The 19,043-nt window shown below is 42.7% G+C and overlaps 1 protein-coding gene across 9 annotated transcripts in view; it reads left to right on the top strand.

The window, feature by feature from the left end:
* The window catches only part of RAD18 (RAD18 E3 ubiquitin protein ligase), a 577,293-nt gene that overhangs the window by 283,754 nt on the left and 274,496 nt on the right, over positions 1-19,043 (top strand). The gene's annotated exons all lie outside the window — the stretch shown is intronic.

Genomic DNA, 19,043 nt, shown 5'->3' on the forward strand with positions numbered 1-19,043 from the left:
CAGTCAGTGTTTGGCAGAGCATTGTATTGTGCCTGTACCAATAGTGAGCCCCTGCTAGTCACGTGGTCAGTCATTACAGGGGTAACAGCAGTTCAACAGCACAGGTCAAACTTTGTCTCCATTCAGTTTTATTAGATGGGCTCCAACATGTTTCATCAACATACACCCAGGGCTTGGGGCAAATACACAGTGGCGAATGTAAAATAATTTAAGCGGATTCATAAAAAGGTGCCTGTCCAGAGTCGTGGACAATTTAAGATGGAAACTGTCTTCTGGCCCATCGCAATACTTAGGAATATGTAAGTAGTAGCATTGTGCTGCCAGCTGGAGAAACATTTTTTAAGAATGTACAAGTAAGCTTTAGCTAACAATTATTTCCCTTGCAGCCGGGGCTGGTATTGTTATTAGCAAGGAATTTTGCACTGACATATTCCCCAGAGCAACGGGAGTCATCTAGCTTCTGGGGTCGGCTGTTTGGTTACCCACTGTGTCTTTCTTCTTTCCTGGGAAACTGTTTCCCATACAGAACCTAAATGAAGTGTCGCTTAGTTATTTTTCACCAGCCACATTGTAGCTCCTGCAAAATGAATGGTGAAAATGGCATTTTACAATATATTTGTGCAGAATATTATACTGTGAGTTCATTAGGTGTGACCAGCAATGGTATAAATGATAATGGACAACTAGTATTTGATGGTTTGCTATAAAACAAGTTGTGATTTTCCCCTCTAAGTTTATCCTGATAAATATCTAAATATAGAGACTATAGAGACCATTTGTTATCAAAATGCAAACACCGGCTTCTTGTCAGGATTTTATACAGCATTTCTGATGCAGTTCTGTAGGAACTCTAGATATACTCACTAAATACTCATCAAGACTATAACAGGAAAGAAGAATATACATGACCCTGGCCTCAAGAGCATTTTATCACAGAACTTAAATGTGAGGTGCTACTAACTCATGTAAATTGTACTTAAATGGGCACTCTAATTAAAACAAATTTTTGCTATTGCACTCCTTATGGTAAATAAAAAATATTTGTAATATACTTTGTTTAAACTGTCAGACTTAAAAGGTAACTCTCAATAAAAATGTTTTGCTATTGCACTCCTTATGGTAAATACAATGAAAGTGAAAGTAAAGTGATCTTTACTGTGGCAGCCACTAGGAAGGCCAAACTGCAACTCCCAGCATGCCCAGACAGCCTTTGGCTGTCTGGGCATGCTGGGAGTTGTAGTTTTGCAACATCTGGAGGGTCACAGTTTGGAGACCACTGTTACAGTGGTGCCCAAATGGTAGCCCTCCAGATGTTGCAAAACTACAACTCCCAGCATGCCCAGACTGCCCAGGCATGCTGGGAGTTGTAGTTCTGTAACATCTGTCCCTTCAGATTTTGCAATTTTCATGACATTTTTTTAAATTTCTGCTCTACTTTGAAGCCCTCTATTTTTTTCAAAAAGCAGAAATATGTCCATTTTATGATGCCAACATGAAGTGGACATATTGTGTTTGTGAATAAAAATAAATTTTTTGGGGAATATCCATTTTCCTTACAAGTAGAGAGCTTCAAAGTTAGAAAAATGCTAAATTTTGAAAATTTTCATGAAATTTGGGGATTTTTCACCAAAAAGGATGCAAGTAACGCTGAAAATTTACCACCAAAATAAAGTAGAATATGTCACGAAAAAACAATCTCAGAATCAGAATATTCGGTAAAAGCGTTTTCGAGTTACTAATTCGTAAAGCGACGGAGGTCAGAATTGCGAAAAAGGGCTCAGTCCTTAAGGTGAAAAAGGGCTGCGTCCTTAAGGGGTTAAAAGTATCTTTCTTGTTAATACACATATACAAGCTGAGAAACTATATTAAAACGTATGCATCCTGTATGACAAACTTATACTAGCACAATTTGTCTGCGTTTGTGCTATCTTTATTAAATACTCAAAAAAAGAACAAAAAAATTTCACAAAATGCAAGTTAAATATTCTCTACGCTTTTCCGATTTATATCATTTTATTCCTTTCTGTAGGAGGAAAGATATTGAAGTTATATTCTTGTGCAAAGTAACAGTATTATTGTAGGTATATTAGAACTAGTTTGGTGAAGTGGCACTGTGTGTAAAGAGTCCCATATATCAAATGCCTGTAAGTGTTCACGCCACAAGGAGACGGGGTATAAATGCAGGTGCTTGGAGGTGCTGGTCAAATTAAGTACAATTTAAATCCAAGGAAGATGTGAAAAAAACCCGCACTCACCCGTTAGCAGATGCTGAACATTCAGGGCACTTTATTGACTAGACATCTTGATGTCAGAGGCAGGTGGAGGATGTGGAGGAGAAAAGAAAAATTATGCAACTAGTTTTGCGCCTTCAGGTGCTTTTTCCAACTAACATGTAACGGTTGCATGTTAGCTGGAAAAAGTGACTGAAGGTGCAAAACTAGTTGCATCATTTTTCTTTTCTCCTCCACATCCTCCACCTGCCTCTGACATCAAGATGTAACCTTGCAGGACTTGTGAACAGTGGCATACCTGTACGCCCTGCGTCCTTAAGGGCTTAAAGGGACTCCAGTGGAAATAATTTTTTTTTTATCAGCTGGTGCCAGAAAGTTGAAAAGATTTGTAAATTACCTATTATCAAATCTTTATCCTTCCAGTACTTATTAGCTACTATATACTACAGAGAAAGTTATTTTCTTTTTGGATTTCTTTTTTTTTTTCTGTCCACTGTGCTCTCTGTTGACACCTCTGTCTGTATCAGGAACTGTCAAGAACAGGAGCAAATCCCCATAGCAAACCTATGCTGCTCTGGACAGTTCCTGATACGGACAGAGGAGTCAGCAGCGAGCACTGTGGACAGAAAAAATTAATCCAAAAACAAAAGAACTTTCTCTGAAATATACAGCCGCTAATAAGTACTGCATTACACTAGGGGTTAAAGGGGTAGTCCAGTGGTGAAAAACTTATCCCCTATCCTAAGGATAGGGGATAAGTTTGAGATCGCGGGGGGTCCGACCGCTGGGGCCCCCTGCGATCTCTCTGTACGGGGCCCCGGCTCTCCGCCAAGATAGCGGGTGTCGACCCCCGCACGAAGCGGCGGCCGACACGCCCCCTCAATACATCTCAATGGCAGAGCCGGAGATTGCCGAAGGCAGCGCTTCGGCTCTGCCATAGAGTTGTATTGAGGGGGCGTGTCGGCCGCCGCCTCGTGCGGAGGTCAACACGCCCCCTTCCCGCGGCCTGTCGGGGCTCCGTACAGGAGATCGCAGGGGGCCCCAGCGGTCGGACCCCCCGCGATCTGCAACTTATCCCCTATCCTTAGGATAGGGGATAAGTTGCCCACCACTGAGTCACCACTGGACTACTCCTTTAATACCATCTGATCCCACCACCTACACCTCTACACCCGTGGTCCCGCCATACACCGGTGGTCCACCACAATACCTTTCCCCTTGCTCACATTGTGTGTGCTCCTGGCAGGAGAAAGTGCACCTTCCCCAAAGGTGTGAGATTGTGTTTTTGCTATACATGTTAGGGAGAGTGGCACCCTCTCTAGCCATGCACTCCTCCCTGTTTCACAGGAGGTTTTTAAATTGATAGTGGATCCTGCATGTCACCCAGTCAGAGGCCATATGCCCAGCAGAGGTGAGTGGATTAAGCATGTTAGGGTCCCATCCGACAAGAGGCTACCTCCTTATGGTGGATGGGGGACACGTTTTGATCAGAAAGTGCGCTAAGAGCCTACATTTTTTGACCAAGAGTGCTGCTGCAACCTTCTGTTTTGTATACTTTGTATTTGCCACAGCAGCGTGCACCCATGTATAAGGTAGTAGTGCTGGCTATCTTTTTTATCTTTTTTTTTTTTTCTTTGCTCGCATCATGCACGGCAGGTAAAAAAATTTGAAAAATGCCTTCCCCCAATAAAAATGTTAAATGTCCCTTTTTCCCATTTTACCCGAAAAAAGTGTATTGAAAAAAAAAACATTTATAAACATATTTGGTATCGCTGCTTGCATAAATGTCCGATCTATCAAAATATAATGTCATTGATCCCGTACTGGGAACGGCATAAACATAAGAAACAAAAAAAAACTAAAAAAATACAAAATTGTAACTTTTTTGCCACATCATATTCTCCAAAAAAATTTATAAAAAATTGATTAAAAGTTTTTTATATACAAATGTAGTATCAATAAAAAGTACAAATTACGGCCCAAAAAATGAGCCCTCGTACTGCTGTTTATACTGAAAAAATGAAAAAGTTATAGGTTGTCAAAATAGAGGGATTTTAACCACTTGGGGACACAGGGCGTATGCATACGCCCTACATCCCCAATCCTTAAGGACTCAGGGCGTACCGGTATGCCCTGAGTACTTCCAGTCCCTGCTGCTCGTCGAAATCATTCCGCAGGCATCCCGAGACAATGCCAGATGGGTCCTGAAAGGTGCCGGGAGTGTGTACCTGAGGCTGGGCCCCAGATCCCCGGCATCGGCGGCGTGATTGGGGCCCCAGCAGTACTACCTACACTACATACACTAAAACACTACCTACACTACACTGTACAAAATAAAAAGTAAAACACTACATATACACACAGCCCTACACAGTTACCTCCCCCCAATAAAAAAAAAAAAATGTATGGTACGGCACTATTACCAAAACGGAGCCTCCAGCTGTTGCAAAACAACAACCCCCAGTATTGCCGGACAGCCACTGACTCTCCAGGCATCCTAGAAATTTTGCAAAAGCTGGAGGCACCCTGTTTTGGAAACACTGCCGTAGGGTAATTTTGGTATCTGAGGCAAGTGTAATTCTTGCATCCGGGTCCTTCCCTATGCAAATCCCTAATTTAGGCCTCAAATGCGCATGGCTCTCTCTCACTTCTGAGCCCTGTTGTATTTCAAGGCAACAATTTGGTGCCACATATAGGGTATTTCCGTACTCGGGAGAAATTGCTTAAAAAATGTTGTTGTTTTTTTCTCCTTTTATCCCTTATGAAAAGGTAAAGTTTGGGTCTATGCTTGCATGTTATTGTAAAAAAAAAAAAAAAAAAGTGTTACACTAACATGCTGGTGTTGCCCCAGAACATACCCCATATGTGGATGTAAAGTACTCTGCTGGCACACTACAATGCTCAGAAGAGAGGGAGCGCCATTGGGCTTTTGGAGAGAATTTTTTTTCTGGAATTGAAGGCCACGTGTGCTTACAAAGCCCCCATGGTGCCAGAACAATGGACCCCCCCACATGTGGCCCCAGTTTGGAAACTACACTCCTCACAGAACATAATAAGGTGTGCAGTGAGCATTTACACCCCACAGGTGTCTGACAGATTTTTGGAACAGTGGTCCGTGAAAATAAAAAATGTAATTTTTCATTTGCACAGCCTACTGTTCCAAAGATCTGTCAAATGCCAGTGGGGTCACATGTGGGGGTCTACTGTTCTGATACCATGGGGGCTTTGTAAACTCACGTGGCCCCCGACTTCCATTCCAAACAAATTCTCTCTCCAAAAGCTCAATGGTGCTCCTCCTATTCTGAGCATTGTAGTTCACCTGCAGAGCACTTTACATCCACACATGGGGTATTTCCATACTCAAAGAGATGGGGTTACAAATTTTGGGGGACATTTTCTCCTATTACCCCTTGTAAAAATGGGGAAAAAACAGCATTTTAGTTAGATGTTTATTTATTTATTTACACATCTGACTTTAATTAAAAGTCGTCAAACGGTGTTAAGGCTCACTGTACCCCTTGTTACGTTCCTTGAGGGGTGTAGTTTCCAAAAACGTATGCCATGTGTTTTTTTTTTTTGCTTTTCTGGCACCATAGGGGCTTCTTAAATGCGACATGCCCCCCAAAAACCATTTCAGCAATATTTGCTTTCCAAAAGCCAAATGTGACTCCTTCCCTTCTGAACATTGTAGTGCACCAGCAGAGCACATGATGTCCACACATGGGGTATTTCCATACTCGAGAGAAAATGCCCCCCAAAATGTGTAACCCCATTTCTTCTGAGTATGGAAATACCCAATATGTGGATGTCAAGTGCTCTGCTGTTGCACTGCAATGCTCAGAAGGGAAGGAGTCACATTTGGCATTTGGAAAGCAAATTTAGCTGTAATGGTTTGGGGGGAAGGGGGGGGGGGGGGGGCATGTCACATTTAGGAAGCCCCTATGATATGCCAGAACAGCATCATAGGGGCTACGGCATCCTGCTATCATTACTGCACAGAGCAAACTTGCTCTGTGCGTAATGACCAGTGATACAGGGGCCGGAGCATCGTTGCGTCATGGCTCCACCCCCTCGTGACAACACAGCCCTTAATGCAAGTCTATAGGAGGGGGCGTGATGGCTGCCACACCCCCTCCCATATACTTATATTGAGGGGCAGGCTGTGACATCACGAGGGGGCGGAGCTGTGACGTAACGATGCTCCAGCCCCTGTATTGCCCGTCATTACGCACAGAGCGAGTTTGCTCTGTGCAGTAATGATAGCGGGGTTCTGCAGTGGAGATCCCGGGGGTCCCCAGCAGCGGGACCCCGACGATCTGACATCTTATGTCCTATCCTTTAAAGGGGTATTCCGGGCAAAATTTTTTATCCCCTATCCAAAGTTTAGGGGATAAGATGTCTGATCACAGGGGACCCGCTGCTGAGACCCCCCGCAATCTCCCTGCAGCACCTGCATTCGATGCGGGTGCTGAATCTCCAGTTTCAGAAACCTCCGGGTTTCTTGGACTGGGGACGTGACGTCACGCCCCGCCCCCTCCATTCAAGTTGTAGTGTTGCAACAATGATCCCATACTAACCCCGCTTCTGACTACGTGATGCTAAATGTATTGGAATAAGCCAGTGTTTCCCAACCAATGTTCCTCTAGATGTTGCACAACTACAACTCTCATGTGTGTCCGGGCATGCTGGAAGTTATAGTTTAGCAACAGCTGGAGGCACACTGTTTGGAAAACACTGACATAAGGTGATGAAAGTAGTAGGAAGAACTCCCCCTCCACACACACACACACACACACACACACACACACACACACTAGTTCCCCAAACGGTGCTGAGTAGCTGCCTCCACAGACATAGAGGCATGGTAAAAATGCTTACTTGACCCCTTAACGACAATGGATGTAAATGTTCGTCATGGTGCTGTGGTACTTAAAGCATACCTGTCATAGTGCAAAAAAAAAGAAAAAAAAGTGATATGTTACTCAGGACCCAATCCTGATCATGTGCATATAAATTTTATGTGTCTCAGACCTATATATCAGATATATAAGCATTTATCTGCTGGTGAGTTACTTTTTCATCATTATGCAGGCTGGAGGGGGCGTGTCAGTCTGTCTCCCTCACAGGAGCAAGCCTGTGCAGTCAGCCAATCAGTACTCTCTACTCTGTAACCCTTTCCTCTCTGGTTTTATGCTGTGTCATGTTACACAGAGAAAGATACTTGGAGCTTGCCTGCAGTAATCAGAAGACATTATGGTGAATTCATAACAGGATAAAATGTATAAATATAAGAATAGATCTTTATAAAATTAGTGCAAGGATTTTTTAGATAAAAGTACAGCATTTCTATGAATATATGTTCTATCTCTATCTTTTATCTTCTCCTAGTAAAGCTGGATGCTAATCAGCATAGCTGTCGCTATGTGTGTCATTCATCTTTCACAGACTCCTGAATGTCTGATCAACTTCTTTGTCATTTAGGAGTCCGAGAAAGCTTTGACTATTTCAGCATGCTGGGAGTTGGAGTTTAGTAACAACTGAAGCTGCAATGTTTGTAAATAACTGTGTTAGAGCAGTATTGCCTCCAGCTGTTGTAAAACTACAGCTCCCAGCATGTCCACACATCCTTTATCTGTAGTTTTGCATACACTCAATAGAAATCTCCTATTCTGGATACCGGTATGCTTTACGGCCGGTATCCAGTATGCTGTAAAATCTAGACTAGTCTGTCTGGCTAAAAGACAGACAACCCCTAGTGGCATCTATTTTGAGCTTGAATTTAAGGTGAAAATTTAAATTTTTTTTAACAGGTGTATATTGTGAAATGTTATATTATAATGAGTCCTGCAATATATAAAAAGTTTTTAACAATGACAGTGTGTCTTTAACGCACCATGACTTACATTTACGCTCTGCCATGACCGCGAGCACCGAACCCGTGTTCGCGTCATGCGCGGCAGGTCCCAGCTGCTATCAGCAGCCAGGGACCCCTCAGATGCTGCCGTGGGGATCCAATCATATATAATGATGGATGGAGGTCCCCTCACCTGCCTCTGTCCGTCTCCAGGGGTCTTCTGCTCTGGTCTGAGATTGAGCAGACCAGAGCAGAAGATGACCGATAACACTGACCAGTGCTATGCCCTATGCATATCAATGAACAGTATTAGCAATCAAATGATGACTATTAAAGTGTAAGTTAAAAGTAAAAAAATGTAAAAAATTTAGTTAAAAAAATTAGAAAAATCCCCTCTCCGAATTAAACACAAATCATCCTTTTTTTTCCCATTTTACCCCCAAAAAAGTGTAAAAAAAAAAAATCTATAAACATTTGGTATTGCCGCGTGCGTAAAAGTCTGAATTATCAAAATATATTGTTAATTATCCCATACGGGGAATGGCGTAAATGTAAAAAAAAAATTTTAAGTCCAAAATTGCTGAATTTTTCTGACATTTTATTCCCCAAAAAATTATAAAAATATATATAAAAAGTAAAACCTAAGCAAAAGTGGTACCTATAAAAACTACGAATCACGGCACAAAAAAATTAGCCCTCATACTGCCCTTATACGGAAAAATTAGAAAGTTATAGGTGGCCAAAATAGGGCAATTTCAAAAATACTCATTTTGTTAAAATAGTTTGAGATTTTTTTTGTAAGCGGTATAATTATAGAAAATAATATAGCATGATTATCATTTTAATTGCATTAACCCACTGAATAAAAAAAACATGTCATTTTTACCATAAACTATACACCGTGAAAACAAAACCTTCCAAAATGTGCTAAATTGTGGGTTTTCTTTGCAATTTTCCACATAAATAATATTTTTTGGGTTGCGCCGTACATTTTATGGTAAAATAAGTGATGTCATTACAAAGTAAAATTAGTGACGCAAAAAACAAGCCCTCATATGGGTCTATGGATGGAAATATAAAAGAGTTATGATTTTAAGAAGGCGAGGAGGAAAAAACAAAAATGCAAAAATTTAAATTGGCCTGATCCTTAAGGTCAAAATGGGCTTGGTCCTTAAGGGGTTAAAGAGTACCTCTCATGATCTTGTTAAATGTAATTATCCTCCTAGTTCACTGCCCCCATCATGATAAACCATCCTCTTCCTTTATTTTTATTATTTGTTAGTTTTCTATTTAGTATTTCTCTGTATTTTCTGCTCAGTCTCAGTCAGATTCACAGACTGGGAAGAGGCATTCCCCAGCAGGCATGACATCATCTGAATCTGATACAGAGGAGAACTTTCTCCCTCACTCTGCTTCACACAGCCTAGAACAGTTCAGTGTGTGAGATGAGCTCTGATTGGATAAGGTTGCACCCCCCCCCCTCAGCATTTCCTGCTTTTGGACTTCTGCCAGGCCAGCAGGGGTCCAAAATCTGTGCAAAAGATGAGGGGAAATGTGCTCTGGACAAGTAGGGAGACACAGAGTGGCAGCTTTTTTTAACACAAATAAAACATTGAAAACTTTTTTTTTTTTTAAACAAAGTACATTAGAAAGATTTTTTATTTACCATAAGGAGTGCAATATCAAAATTTTTTTTAATGAGAGTGCCCATTTAATGCTTTAGACCCTGTAGCTAATGTTAGGCTGGGTTCACACCACATTTTTGGAATATAGTTTTTTTTTAATCAGTTTTTTTATTTAAAAAAACGGATTCCTCAAAACCTGACTAAACTATATCAAAACGTGTGTACAAAGTTTTATCTGTATACGGTTTGAAAAATTATGTCCGGTTGCATCCGTTTTTTAAGAAAAAAAAGTATACGTTTTGAACTTTTCACTCCATTATGAATAAAGTTTCACTTGTTTGATTGAGATGCCAAGAAAAAATAACTGTGCTAAGTCATAAACCGTATTGAGAAAACCAGCTGGAACCGTATGCACATACAGGTCTGTACAGTTCACATTGACTCTCATGTTTAAAAAAAACGTATACGGGTCAATACGGTTTTTCTCCCGGACCAAAAACTGTGGTAGGCCACGGTTTTCTGTCCAGAAAAAAAAAAGTAAAAACCGTGTGGTTTGAAAAACTGAGACACCCGTATACAATATGGTGCCAACTAGGGATCGACCGATATCGTTTTTTTAGGGCCGATACCGATAATCGGTGCAGGTTAGGGCCGATAGCCGATAACTTATACCGATATTCCGGTATAAGTTATCGGCTATTTAACCCCCTGCGACACCGCTGCAGATCATGGATTTAAAGCGGGCGCTTTAAATCAATGATCTGCAGTGGCTTTTGCGGGGCCATAGGCCGCCGCCGCCGCCACCACCCGCTTCTCTCCCCCTACCTGTCAGGGTGGTCCGGGCCATCCATCCATCGTTCCTGTAGTGTTCCGGGGGCATTCCGGGTGGAGGGTGGTCCGGTCCGGGCTGTCCTTCTTCTCCGGCGGGCCTCTTCTCCACTCCGGGCAGGCTCCGGCCTAGTACGCTGCATAGACGTCGCTGCGCAGTGACGCCCATGCGCAGCGACGCACCTGACGTCACGGCGTAGCGGCGTCTATGCAGCGTACTAGACCGGAGCCTGCCCGGAGTGGAGAAGAAGACCGTGGGAGAAGGAGGACAGCCCGGACCGGACCACCCTCCACCCGGAACGCCCACAGGACACTACAGGAACGATGGATGGATGGCCCGGACCACCCCCATTACGGGTAAGTTTAATTTTTTTATTGACTGGGAGGGTGGGGAGGGGCCCGACCGGTATAGCGGTATGGGAAAAAATCCATACCAGTATACCGCCTAGCATCACGGTGGGGGGTGCGGTGCGGCGGGTCGAGGGGGTGGCGGTCGCGGTGCGGTAGGGGCGGTGCGGGGGGCGGGGCATTATCGGCTTATCGGCAAGATAATTGCCGATACCGATAATGCCCAAAATCGCGATTATCGGCCGATAATATCGGCCATACCGATAATCAGTCGATCCCTAGTGCCAACGGTTTTGAATGGAAAGTCTATGGCCACGGTTTGCTGTACGGTTGCATACTTTTTTGTTTTTTAAAAAGTATCCAAAAACTGTATAGAAAAATTGTGGTGGGAACCCTCCCTTACAGTGGATACAATCTAATTTTGTGTTCCCTTTAAAGTGAGTGTGAAATAAAAAATGCCAGCACTGCAGTGATCCATTCCATTACTCAGCTTCTTCTGACTGCTGATATAAAGCCTATTCAGCAAGGGGACAACACTAAGCACAGGAAAAAGGGGAAATAGAATAGATCACTTCCTACATACTGAGTCATGATGGGAGTCACTCTCAAAATCTTAATCTATTCAAGCAGTTAAAAAGTGTATTACAGAAAGGACAAATTATTTCTATTAGTGAAATGTGGTTTGTTATTCGCTGTATTGCTTCCAGTGACTCAGCATTACAGGTTTTTAGCCTCTGATTTCATATCTGCTTTCTGAGGTATCTTTTTATATCACGTCAAACACAACAAAAGTTGAAACATCTGTTTAAATGCAGGAATCCAAACCGGTCCCTTTTGACAGAGGATGCTGCTCACAGCTCATCGGGGTATATGGGACTTGTCATATAGTTGTATTGTTTAAAGAGTAGATGGGCTCATTTAGAAGACAGGCAAAACCTTTGTAGCCCAGCAGTCTCTCACGTCAGGATTGCGTAATTCTCCAGTGTTCAATACATTCAGATAAAGCATCAGCTCTGTTCTAGATTAGAAGCTTTTACAGGTACCAATGCCACCCACAGATCTGATGGCAACCTATTGAGCCCTTTGTAACTGTGGAAACTTTCTTTCCATGCAGCCTTTTTTGCAAAGAAACAAAATATCAGTCTGTACATATTGACAGACATTGGAAAGGATATTCATTTTTGTTCCGTCTTTTTAAGTATTATGTCATTATAGGCCGTGGTTAGAGAATACCTAATGGGAATGTGTCATCGGAAATTGACCCACTGATTCTGGCAAAGATTTGTATTTTTTTTCTTAGAATTTTTGTTAATTTTCCAATTTTCCATTTTACTATCTATATTATGATGTAATAGTACAGATTTTATTTGGCCATTAGGCCTAAAAATAAGATGACATTTCCTGTTCTTTATAGATTACTTTTCAGCAGTGTCCTTATAACAAGTAAGAGTGTAATGAAAGACGACCCCAGTATATCCATAACACAGAATGCACCATACTATTTTGCCTATGTCCTTGGGGCTTGCTGTAAAGCGTGTATATGAATGCTGTTAATAACGGCTCAGGCAAGATGTTTGTCCCCACAATAATTTAAAAATAAATTGCATAAAAACAATTACAATCAGAAAATAGAAACAGATTAGAAAAAAAATAACATGTCTGTGTTTGGCTTTAATCAGTAAAAACCTAGAGTCTATATTCAGTTTAAAAATGCACTCTTTTTTTTTCCTTGCCCATATCATGCCACACAATCACTAGTCCTACAGTGCCATCTGTTTCATTCCAGCACAGCTCCATCCATGTTCTGTATTACTGTAACTGGGCAATGTGACTACCCGTGTGACCTATAGAAAATCAGTGTTAAATGTATTAGATTAAGTGGTCAGTCCTTGGTCAGTTGACTTCCTGTGAACTACAGAATAACATCATTACCTACTAGATCACTCCTTGCAGCTCTCAAACTCTTACCCCTTCCTGTTGCTGCTCCCTGAGGGTTGTGCTCAATTACGTTTTTATGGCAATTACGTTTTTATGGCATTTTCTGCTGGGATTTTCCTGAAATTGCACTGAAAACACATCTTTTGCATCGGGATTTAGAAAAAATTGTAGCAAGAATATGACCAAAAGGCAGTGGTGAGCAACAACTGTCACAGTGTGCTTGTGAAATACTTTATCTACCATAAATCAACACTATGCTATATATGGATAATATAACTGGATAATTTTTTTGTTCCTTTCCTTCAATGTTGGCTGCTTTGTGGCACACAGGTATAAGAAATGACTCTGAATTTAGTGTTTTTGTCTGTGGAGATATAAGTAGGTTGAAATTCACCTCCAGTCTTTTTAGTGACTTATTTTGCTACTCTGTAACTCCCCCTTGCTTTACACTGCAGCTCTGTTTGTTAGGATTGGCTGCTGCTATAAGCACAATTGCAGCAGGTCATATATCTATATATATATATATATATATATATATATATATATATATATATATATAATGGGAGGAGCCTGCTTATTTGGTTTAGATCTTACATTAAAAAAAATATATATTTCAGGCACTTCTGGTCGAGCACATTTTGTGCGTTCAATTTATTTAGTAACCATTTATGGAAAACTGTTTTGAAATAAGAAATTTCCATTAAGATGAATTGTGGCTTGTTGTCCTCTCCCGTGTTCAGGATTTCTGCACTATATAATAATTGCTGTTCTTAATAACCTCTTTTTGTTTTCATTCCCTTTAATGTCACAGAATGATTTACAATGTGTGACTTGGAGGGCCTGTCTGGAATGTTCTAGACCGCGAGATGTAGTCAATTATTAATTCTTCCTACAAAAACTGTGTTACTGTTTAATTGAGCACTCAGCCCTAATAGCAGCCAGTGTAGCTATAGTGCTCACATGAAATATGGTGCAAGTATAGTATAGTAATGTATTCTGCTTTCTCCTAATAGCCACTAGTAATGTGTGAACATACCCTTAAATGGCTTGTCTCTTAAAATAACATGGACTTTAAAAATGTACAGCAATTAACTTCACTTTTATCGCATGGAAAGGTGCACCTAGCCAAATATTGCACTTTTTCTTACCCATGTGGTACATAGTATTCAGGTCGACCACCCTGACGGCCACTTGTAGTTAGCAACTTTTTACCTATAGCAGTCTTAAGCATGTGGAACCTATCAAGTCACCCACCTGTAATGTTGTCCACTTCATATTGTTATAGTTATTTTTATAGTTACAGTTGCATATGCATGTTATGTATTTTTTCTTCTTCTTGGGAGCCTCTTCTGAAGTCATCAGCCAACATTCTTTTGCTTAAAGTTATGAGGGAAGAATCTGGTTAGTACTTACTTAATGGGCTCTTTGGCATGAAGAGGTCTCAGCAGATAGGTCCCCTACATTCCCAAGACCATTCAAACAAGAGAAGTCATAACATTTCTCTATTGTAAACAACATCATCTTATACCTTTTAATTCTCTCCAACATTCAGAAACAATAATAAGGTTGTGGGTTCCTAGAGTCAATTTATCCAACTAGATCCATACATGTGAACTAGTATTCATGAAAGCTCCAATATCGCAGCATGTGTTGCTCCCACCTGATTGTCCATAGCTGATCTCCAAAGAGTCTAATAAGACTCAATGGGACCAAGAAACGAAGCCCTTCAATAGTTATGTCTCCACACATGTGCATTTCTTGACCAAAATTCAGACCAGCCATGCGTGTCATTAGTCTGTCAGGTTTGTTTTGGACCCTTTTAACTATTTGATAGGTTGCTATTATTTAATAGAAAAAAAAACTCTAAAGGCTTAGGTTTATATATTGGGGCCCACTTGCAACTTGCTCATATATGCCTTTCTGTTGCTTTTCCACTTCTTCCTGCCATGTACAACTCCCGATTCTTTACTCAACCGTGTTTTTAGTATCTTTCAGGGCATTGTCACGTGACATTATGTCACAGAATGGCCTGGCATACCACTCTCATGTCTGAAAGAGGCCTAGCTTAACAGGAGATGCTGCATCAAACCAGGCCTCTAGTGGGGAGTAGAGATGAGCGAACTTACAGTAAATTCGATTCGTCACGAACTTCTCGGCTCGGCAGTTGATGACTTATCCTGCATAAATTAGTTCAGCTTTCAGGTGCTCCCGTGGGCTGGAAAAGGTGGATACAGTCCTAGGAGACTCTTTCCTAGGACTGTATCCACCTTTTCCAGCCCACCGGAGCACCTGAAAGCTGAACTAATTTATGCAGGAAAAGTCATCAACTGCCGAGCCGAGAAGTTCGTGACAAATCAAATTTACTGTAAGTTCGCTCATCTCTAGTGAGGAGAAAAGAGAGTGAGTTGTAGATGTTGGTTAATGTATATTGCAACAAAAAATTTGGTGCCACAGTTATTATGCATGCATATTACAGTATCCTAACACTGGCCACAACTTGAAGGGTTCTTCCACCTTGAAAAAGCTTCTAGGATTTTTCCACTTTGGACTATCCTTTTTTTGTTAGCTTCAAAGATAAACTGCTCATAGGAGATCTAGCAACTGGGATTCCCAGTGATCAGCTGCCACATGGGGAAAAAAGTATTTAACTTTCCTGCAGTTCTATCACAGGGCAATGAAGTTTAACATGATGCTGACTGAAATCAGTGCTCTATCCATATAATTTATGGACATGCAGTGTCCTCTTTGTAGCTATCCTCTGCTCATGAAGGCTCTGAATAAGGGACATCCTTCATTTGCCTGGAGTTGTGCAGTTGAAATGGCTGCTAACACAGAGCAATAGAGTGTATACAATGACAAAGCAAATGGAGACAAGAGTTAGTTAGTCTTGAATAACTTTTATCTTCCATGGGTTAAATTTATAAGACAACACATCCCAAGAATTCAGTCTTTTCTCCTGTGAGAATTCCTTGGGCAATGTATATTTTGATGTTGAAAATGTGAATCATGTTTTTTATTCTGCTCCAAACACACAGATTGGCAGGATAAACAGTGTTTTCTGGAAAGTGAATGAGCAATGTGTGAAAGGGGGAGGGGGTGGTCCAAGTGCTTGTTTTCCATAATTTTATCATTTTAAGATGCATTCCTGGTGTTTGCTGTGCATTCCTTATGTCGCTTTTAAAAACCACTCATGTCATAGGGTTCTGGTGGGTGATGTGCTTGCCCATGATACAAGGAGAGATAGGTTCCTGCATGGGGCTGTTCTTTTCAGGGAGATCACACTGTATAGGCACAATGGTAGTACTATACTATGCTAATTTAGATGGGTCTGATCAAATCTCTCCGAGCTGCTATCCTGCCCTTCTTGTGCACACACTACATGTTCTGTTCTGGTATTTTGGTTGTATGTTCTAGTTGGATACCAGAGGATATGACTTCTCTGGTATTTTGACTGCATTTAATAAAAGTTATAATGGTGTAGCTTGCCATGGAAGATTGAGGACGCAAGCTGCTGGCGCTCTGGTCCTGCACTCTTCCATAAGAACTTTCTAGGAAATCTTCCAAGAAAACAAAGAAATGGGCCCTCATCCATCCCCCCCCTCTCCTCTTTGGGACATGACTGGCTATTTTTCTAGGTTCCAGCCGTGCCGGAGTGCATCCCTACCTCAGGACATCATGGCTGCCAGCTCCTCCACTTCAGCAGGCCCCGCCAGCATGCCTGCATACAGCCAGCTGTCTCCTCCTGCACTCTCTCCAGCTCCTGCTCTGCTGGACTGCCGAATGCCTGCCTCCTCTCCTCCAGAGGTGACCGCAGCCATCCCCCAGCAGCCGGGACCCTAATCTTCCTCCATAGTTACCATGTGCTGCTGAACGCCCTGAGCCCAGCACTTCACAAGATGGAGGCTACACTCTCTCCACAAGTGCCTCTCCTGTTGGAGGAGGCGGTCTGCACGCCATCACAGCTAGACTGCCCGGGAAACAGGTAGGCTTGGTGAATGCACCCACCAGTCTTGTTTATTGCTCTCCTCTCTGCTATGACCCCTCGATGCAGAGGGACCCTGCTCCTGCTCCCTAGATGACCTACGGGAGGGGGCGTGATAGGTATCACGCCCCCTCCCGTAGGCTTGCATTGAGGGGCAGAGCGTAACGTCACACGGGGGCGGGGGCGTGACGTCACACGCCGCCGGCTCTGCGGTCGAGCGTAATCAGACCCGGAGCGAACACGCTCCGGGCACTGATTACAAACGGGGCGCCGCATGCATGATCGCGGGCATCCCCAGCTGCGGGACTCCCGCGATCAGGCATCTTATCCCATATTCTTTGGATAGGGGATAAGATGTGTAAGCACCGGAGTACCCCTTTAAAGGGATACTCCGCCCCTAGACATCTTATCTCCTATCCAAAGGATAGGGGATAAGATGTCAGATCGCCGGGGTCCGGCTGCTGGGGACCCCCGAGATCGCAGCTGCGGCACTCCGCTGTCATTACTGCACAGAGCGAGTTCGCTCTGTGCGTAATGACGGGCGATACAGGGGATGGAGCAGTGTGACGTCGTGGCTCCTCCCCTCATGACATCACGGCCCGCCCCCTTAATACAAGTCTATGGCAGGGACATGGCGACCGCCACGCCCCCTACCATAGACTTGTATTGAGGTGGGCGGCCCGTGACGTCACGAGGGGCGGAGCCGTGACGTAACGATGCTCCGGCCCCTGTACTGCCCGTCATTACGTGCAGAGCGAACTCGCTCTGTGCAGTAATGACAGCGGGGTGCTGCAGCGGCAATCCTGGAGGTCCCTAGTAGCGGGACCGCGGCGATCTGACATCTTATCCCCTATCCTTTGGATAGGGGATAAGATGTCTAGGGGCGGAGTACCCCTTTAAGTCCGATTGGTTCTGGAGGTTGCATGAATACTTGCTTCTAGACCCAATTTACATGGCTGATCTGACCAAGACTGTTTCCGGTTTTGTAACTGATCATGAGTCAGACCCCACCACCCCTTTTCTCCAATGGGAGGCGCTTAAGTGCGTCTTCCGTGGGGTGCTAATTAAACATGGTTCTAGACTGAAACGAGAGAAAGCCCAAGCCATTAATAGGGATTTATCTAAAGTCTCTTCACTGGAATTGCAGCCAATTCTGCAAGATTTTCAGCTGGCTGGACTTGAAGGGAAATGTCATCTGGAGGTCGATGGCTCCAGGTAGGTTGGAGTAAATTTTATGAATATGGGAACAAAAGTGGATGTATGCTTGCCAGAGCTTTGCAGAGTAGACTGACCCAGACCCACATCCCTGACATTCTTTCACACTCGGGATCTATGGTCCACACTACAGAGGATATCATACCCACCTTCTACTCATTTTTCTCTGAATTGTATAATCTCCTGCCCTCTGCACTCCCTCACCTTTCCTACACTTCCCTCTGATACGGTGGAGACGCTGGACGCTTCCTTTTCTTCGAAAGAGCTGTAATCAAGGAGTTCCCAGGCGGAAAGAGCCCCGGCCCTGATGACGGTTAGATTTTATAAATCTCTGTTGGAATCTTTGTCGCCCATTATGTTAAATGCCTTTAACCCCTTAACGACTATGGACGTGTATACTCGTCCATGTGCCGTTAAGGTGGTATGGCACGGGCTCCCAAGTATCAATCCACTGCTGAGGGCTTACCTCATATCCTGTCTCGGCTCCGGTGCTCAGAATGATAAAGCCTGGCAGGGCCAGGCTTTATCAGTCGAGCACAGAGCACACAGATCACTGTGGTTTTATACAATCACATTGATCTGGATGAGGAATCAAATGATTCCTCCTAAAAGTCCCTTAACGGGACTAAAAGTGTAAAAAAAAAAAAAAAAAAAAAGTTGAAAAACACACACATTAACCCTTTCTTTATTAAAAGTTTAAATCACCCCCCTTTTCCCAAATTCCATATAAAAATATATAAACAGAATAAAAATAAACATATGTGGTATCGCCGCATGCATAAATGTCCGAACTATAAAAATATATTGTTAAAGGGGTATTCCAGGCAAAAACTTTTTTTTATATATCAACTGGCTCCGGAAATTTAAACAGATTTGTTAATTACTTCTATTAAAAAATCTTAATCCTTCCAATAGTTATCAGCTTCTGAAGTTTTCTGTCTAACTGCTCAATGATGATGTCACGTACTGGGAGCTGTGCATGATGGGAAAATATCCCCATAGGAGCTGCACAGCTTCCGGGA

Source organism: Hyla sarda, chromosome 6 (genome assembly GCF_029499605.1).
Source record: "Hyla sarda isolate aHylSar1 chromosome 6, aHylSar1.hap1, whole genome shotgun sequence".
NCBI classification, from domain to species: domain Eukaryota; kingdom Metazoa; phylum Chordata; class Amphibia; order Anura; family Hylidae; genus Hyla; species Hyla sarda.